Genomic DNA, 7,047 nt, shown 5'->3' with positions numbered 1-7,047 from the left:
ACTTCGCACAACTAACCAGCAAGTGCACTGGGTCGTCCAAGTAATAAAACCTTACGTGAGTAAGGGTCGATCCCACGGAGATTGTTGGTATGAAGCAAGCTATGGTCACCTTGTAAATCTCAGTCAGGCGGATATCAAATAGTTATGAAGTTTTCGAAAATAAATTATAAATAAATAGAAAATAAAGATAGAAGTACTTATGTAATTCATTGGTGAAAATTTCAGATAAGCGTATAGAGATGCTTTCGTTCTTCTGAACTTCTGCTTTCCTACTGTCTTCATCCAATCAGTCCTACTCCTTTCCATGGCAAACTTTATGTAAGGGCATCACCGTTGTCAATGGCTACATCCCATCCTCTTGTGAAAAAGGTCCAAATACTCTGTCACAGCACGGCTAAACATCTGAGGTTCTCGATCATACTGGAATAGGATTCACCCTCCTTTTGCGTTTGTCACTACGCCCAGCACTCGCGAGTTTGAAGTTCGTCACAGTCATTCAATCCCTGAATCCTACTCGAAATACCATAGACAAGGTTTAGACTTTCCGGACTCTCATGAATGCCGCCATCAATCTAGCTTATACCACGAAGATTCTGATTAAGAGATCCAAGAGATATTCATTCAATCTAAGGTGGAACGGAAGTGGTTGTCAGGCACGCGTTCATAAGGGAATGATGATGATTGTCACGTTCATCACATTCATATTGAAGTGCGAATGAATATCTTAGAAGCGGAATAAGTTGATTTGAATAGAGAAACAGTAGTACTTTGCATTAATTCATGAGGAACAGCAGAGCTCCACACCTTAATCTATGGAGTGTAGAAACTCTACCGTTGAAAAATACATAAGTGAAAGGTTTAGGCATGGCCGAATGGCCAGCCCCCAAATGTGATCAATATGATTTAAAGATGAACTAAAAATCATAAGATGTTTAAAAGACTAGTAAAAAGTTCTATTTATACTAAACTAGCTACTAGGGTTTACAGAAGTAAGTAATTGATGCATAAATCCACTTCTGGGGCCCACTTGGTGTGTGATTGGGCTGAGCTTGAAGTTTACACGTGGAGAGGTCATTCTTGGAGTTGAACGCCAGTTTGTAACGTGTTTCTGGCATTCAACTCTGGTTCGTGACGTGTTTCTGGCGTTTAACTCCAGACTGCAGCGTAGAACTGGCGTTCAACGCTCTTTTGCATCGTCTAAACTCGGCCAAAGTATAAACTATTATATATTGCTGGAAAGCCCTGGATGTCTACTTTCCAACGCAATTAGAAGCGTGCCATTTTGAATTTTGTAGCTCCAGAAAATTCACTTTGAGTCTAGGGAGGTCAGAATCCAACAGCATCAGCAGTTCTTCTTCAACCTCTGAATCTAATTTTTGCTCAAGTCCCTCAATTTCAGCCAGAAAATACCTGAAATCACAGAAAATCACACAAATTCATAGTAAAGTCCAGAAATGTGAATTTAACATAAAAACTAATAAAAACATCCCTAAAAGTAACTAGATCCTACTAAAAACATACTAAAAACAATGCCAAAAAGCGTATAAATTATCCGCTCATCACAACACCAAACTTAAATTGTTGCTTGTCCCCAAGCAACTGAAAATCAAATAGGATAAAAAGAAGAGAATATACTATAAATTCCAAACTATCAATGAAACATAGCTCCAATCAGATGAGCAGGACTTGTAGCTTTTTGCCTCTTGAATAGTTTTGGCATCTCACTTTATCCATTGAAGTTCAGAATGATTGGCATCTATAGGAACTCAGAGTTCAGATAGTGTTAGTGATTCTCCTAGTTCAGTATGTTGATTCTTGAACACAGCTACTTTATGAGTCTTGGTCGTGGCCCTAAGCACTTTGTTTTCCAGTATTACCACCGGATACATAAATGCCACAGACACATAATTGGGTGAACCTTTTCAGATTGTGACTCAGCTTTGCTAAAGTCCCCAATTAGAGGTATCCAGGGTTCTTAAGCACACTCTGTTTTTGCTTTGGACCTTGACTTTAACCGCTTAGTCTCAAGTTTTCACTTGACACCTTCACGCCACAAGCACATGGTTAGGGACAGCTTGGTTTAGCCGCTTAGGCCAGGATTTGATTCTTTTAGGCCCTCCTATCCACTGATGCTCAAAGCCTTGGGATACTTTTTATTTACCCTTGCCTTTTGGTTTTAAGGGTTATTGGCTTTTTGCTCTTGCCTTTTGGTTTTAAGAGCTTTTGGCTTTTTCTGCTTGCTTTTTCTCTCTCTCTTTTTTTTTCTATTTTTTTCGCTATTTCTTTTTTCTGCAAGCTTTTGTATTCACTGCTTTTTCTTGCTTCAAGAATCATTTTTATGATTTTTCAGATTATCAAATAACATGTCTCCTTGTCATCATTCTTTCAAGAGCCAACATATTTAACATTCTTAAACAACAACTTCAAAAGACATATGCACTGTTCAAGCATTCATTCAGAAAACAAAAAGTATTGTCACCACATCAATATAATTAAACTAAGTTCAAGGATAAATTTGAAACTCATGTACTTCTTGTTCTTTTGAATTAAAACATTTTTCATTTAAGAGAGGTGATGGATTCATAGGACATTCATAACTTTAAGACAAAGTTACTAAATACTAATGATCATGTAATAAGACACAAACATGGATAAGCACTTAACATAAATAAAACGAAAAATAGAGAATGTAAGAACAAGGAATGAGTCCACCTTAGTGATGGTGGCGTTTTCTCCTTGAGGAACCAATGATGTCTTTGAGCTCTTCTATGTCTCTTCCTTGTCTTTGTTGCTCCTCCCTCATTGCTTTTTGATCTTCTCTAATTTCATGAAGGATGATGGAGTGCTCTTGATGTTCCACCCTTAATTGTCCCATGTTGGAACTTAATTCTCCTAGGGAGGTGTTGATTTGCTCCCAAAAATTCTATGGAGGAAAGTGCATCCCTTAAGGTATCTTAGGGATTTCTTGATGGTGAGCTTCCTCATGCATTTCTTGAGCTCCATGAGTGGGCTCTCTTGTTTGCTCCATCCTTTTCTTAGTGATGGGCTTCTCTTCCTCAATGGGAATGTCTCCTTCTATGGAAGCTCCAGCTGAGTAACATAGATGGCAAATAAGATGAGGAAAAGCTAGCCTTGCCAAGGGAGAGGACTTTTCGGCTATTTTGTAGAGTTCAAAGGAGATGACTTCATGAACTTCTACTTCCTCTCCAATCATGATACTGTGGATCATGATGGCCCGGTCTATGGTAACTTCAGACTGGTTGCTAGTAGGAATGATTGAGCGTTGGATGAACTCCAACCATCCTCTAGCCACAGGCTTAAGGTCCAATCTTCTAAGTTGAACTGGTTTGCCTTTTGAGTCAGTCTTCCATTGAGCTCCTTCCACACATATGTCCATGAGGACTTGGTCCAGCCTTTGATCAAAGTTGACCCTTCTAGTGTAGGGGCGTGCATCTCCTTGCATCATAGGCAAGTTAAACGCCAACCTCACATTTTCCGGACTAAAATCTAAGTAATTCCCCCGAACCATGATGAGATAATTCTTTGGGTTCGGGTTCTTACTTTGATCATGGTTCCTAGTGATCCATGCATTGGCATAGAACTTTTGAACCATTAGGATACCGACTTGTTGGATGGGGTTTGTTAGAACTTCCCAACCTCTTCTTTGGATTTCATGTCGGATCTCCGGATACTCATTTCTCTTGAGCTTGAAAGGGACCTCGGGGATCACCTTCTTCTTGGCCACAACATCATAGAAGTGCTCTTGATGAGCTTTGGAGATGAATCTTTCCATCTCCCATGACTCAGAGGTGGAAGCTTTTGTCTTCCCTTTCCCTTTTCTAGAGGATTCTCCGGTCTTAGGTGCCATCAATGGTAATGGAAAAATAAAAAGCTTATGCTTTTACCACACCAAACTTAAAATATTGCTCACCCTCGAGCAAGAGAAGAAAGAATAGACGAAGAAGAAGAAGAAAATATGGAGGAGAGGAGGGAGAGGTGTATTCGGCCAAGAAGGGGAAGAGAGGGTTGTGTTGTGTGAAAATGAGGAAGAATGGAGGGCTTTATATAGGGAGGGGAGGGGGGTTTATTTTCGGCCATATAGGGTGGGTTTGGGTGGGAAATTGATTTTGAATTTTGAAGGTAGGCGGAGTTTATGAGGTAGGTTTATGGGGAAGAGTAGATGGATGTGAGTGGTGAAGTGGTGATAGGGAAGAGAGATTGAGGTGATTGGTGAGGGGTTTTGGGGAAGAGTGTTTATTGGGAAGAGAGGATGAACATTGAGAAGAGGGAAGAGAGTGAGTGGTGGTAGGTGGGAATCCTGTGGGGTCCACAGATGCTGAGTTGATCCTGTGGGGTCCACAGATCCTGAGGTGTCAAGGATTTGCATCCCTGCACCAATTAGGCATGTAAAATGCCTTTGCATGCAATTCTGGCGTTTAAACGCCGAATTGATGCTTGTTCTGGGCGTTCAGTGCCCATCTGCAGCATATTTCTGGCATTCAGCGCCAGCTCTTCCTCAGTGTGCATTTCTGGCATTCAACGCCAGATCCATGCTCTGTTCTGGCGTTGAACGCCAGCCAGATGCTCCTTACTGGCGTTTAAACGCCAGTAAGATCCTCCTCCAGGGTGTGATTTTTCTTCTGTTTTTTTTTATTCTGTTTTCAATTTTTCTATTTATTTTGTGACTCCACATGATCATGAACCTAATAAAACATGAAATAACAATAAAAATAAAATAAAATTAGATAAATAAAAATTGGGTTGCCTCCCAACAAGCGCTTCTTTAATGTCAATAGCTTGACAGTGGGCTCTCATGGAGCCTCACAGATGTTCAGAGCATTGTTGAGACTTCCTAACACCAAACTTAGAGTTTGGATATGGGAGTTCAACACCAAACTTAAAGTTTGGTTGTGGCCTCCCAACACCAAACAGAGTTTGACTGTGGGGGCTTTGGTTGACTCTGTTTTGAGAGAAGCTTACTGTTCCTCTTTTCCATGTTTACAGAAGGATGTCCTTGAGTTTTAAACTCAAAGGAGTCCTCATTCAATTGAAGGACTAGTTCACCTCTGTTAACATCAATCACAGCTCTTGCCGTGGCTAGGAAGGGTCTTCCAAGGATGATGGAATCATCCTCATCCTTCCCAGTATCTAGGATTATGAAATCAGCAGGGATGTAAAGGCCTTCAACCTTTACTAATATGTCCTCTACTTGTCCATAAGCCTGTTTTCTGGAATTGTCTGCCATCTCTAATGAGATTTTAGCAGCTTGTACCTCAAAGATTCCCAGTTTCTCCATTACAGAGAGGGGCATGAGGTTTATCCCTGACCCAAGGTCACATAGAGCCTTCTCAAAGGTCATGGTACCTATGGTACAAGGTATTAGGAACTTTCCAGGATCCTGTTTCTTCTGAGGCAATCTCAATTGATCCAATGCGTTTAGTTCATTGGTAAACAGGGGAGGTTCATCTCCCCAAGTCTCATTACCAAATAAATTGGCATTCAGCTTCATGATTTCACCAAGGAACTCGGCAACTTGCTCTTCAATAACATCCTCATTGTCTTCTGAAGATGAATACTCATCAGAGCTCATGAAGGGCGTAAGGAGGTTTAATGGAATCTCTATGGTCTCTAGATGAGCCTCAGAGTCCTTTGGTTCCTCAAAGGAAAATTCCTTATTGATCACTGGACGTCCCAGGAGGTCTTCCTCACTGGGATACACGTCCTTCTCCCCTCTTGTGGGTTCGGCCATGATGGTCAGTTCAATGGCCTTGCACTCTCCTTTTAGATTTTCTTCTGTATTGCTTGGGAGAGTACTAGGAGGGATTTTAGTGATCCTTTTACTCAGCTGGCCTACTTGTGCCTCCAAATTTCTAATGGAGGACCTTGTTTCATTCATGAAACTCACAGTGGCCTTAGATAGATCAGAGACTAAATTTGCTAAGCTAGATAGATTCTGCTCAGAATTCTTTATCTATTGCTGAGTTGATGATGGAAAAAGGCTTGCTATTAAACCTGTTTCTTCCACCATTGTTAAAGACTTGTTGAGGCTTTTGTTAATCCTTCCATGAGAGATTTGGGTGATTTCTCCATGAGGGATTATAGGTGTTTCCATATGGTTCACCCATGTAATTCACCTCTGCTATTGCAGGGTTTTCAGGATCATAAGCTTCTTCTTCAGAAGATGCCTCTTGAGTACTATTGGATGTAGCTTGCATTCCATTCAGACTCAGAGAAATCATATCGACTTGCTGAGTCAATATTTTGTTTTGAGCCAATATGGCATTCACAGCATCAATTTCAAGAACTCCCTTCTTCTGAGGCGTCCCATTACTCACAGGATTCCTCTCAGAAGTGTACATGAACTGGTTGTTAGCAACCATGTCAATGAGTTCTTGAGCTTCTGCAGGCATTTTTTTTAGGTGAATGGATCCACCTGCAGAAGTATCTAATGACATCTTAGCTAATTCAGACAGACCATCATAGAATATATCCAGGATGGTCCATTCTGAAAGCATGTCAGAAGGACACTTTTTGGTCAGTTGCTTGTATCTCTCCCAAGCTTCATAGAGGGATTCACCTTCTTTCTGTCTGAAGGTTTGAACATCCACTCTAAGCTTGCTCAGCTTTTGAGGAGGAAAGAACTTGGCTAAGAAAGCCGTGACCAGCTTATCCCAATAGTTCAGGCTATCTTTGGGTTGAGAGTCCAACCATATTCTAGCTCTATCTCTCACAGCAAACGGAAAAAGCATGAGCCTGTAGACTTCAGGATCTACTCCATTAGTCTTAACAGTATCACATATCTGCAAGAATTCAGTTAAAAACTGAAAAGGATCTTCAGATGGAAGTCCATGAAACTTGCAGTTCTGCTACATCAGAGAAACTAATTGAGGTTTAAGCTCAAAATTGTTTGCTCCAATGGTAGGGATGGAGATGCTTCTTCCATGTGAATTGGAATCAGGTGCAGTAAAGTCACCAAGCATTCTCCTTGCATTATTATTATTTTCGGCTGCCATCTCCTCTTCCTGTTCGAAAATTTCTGTAAGGTTA

General features: G+C 40.8%; 1 non-coding gene across 1 annotated transcript; it reads left to right on the top strand.

Annotated features, from left to right (window-relative positions):
* Positions 1 to 6,509: 6,509 nt before the first annotated feature.
* LOC148573849 (small nucleolar RNA R71) lies at positions 6,510 to 6,617 on the top strand. The gene has a single exon (XR_015905611.1). It is a non-coding gene; the product is annotated as a small nucleolar RNA R71 (small nucleolar RNA).
* The last annotated feature ends 430 nt before the right edge of the window (positions 6,618 to 7,047 follow it).

This window comes from Arachis ipaensis, chromosome B2 (assembly GCF_059453495.1).
Source record: "Arachis ipaensis isolate K30076 ecotype BB chromosome B2, ASM5945349v1, whole genome shotgun sequence".
NCBI lineage: Eukaryota > Viridiplantae > Streptophyta > Magnoliopsida > Fabales > Fabaceae > Arachis > Arachis ipaensis.
The sequence above is the reverse complement of the archived record's forward strand: the minus strand, read 5'-3'. Positions and strand labels throughout refer to the sequence as shown.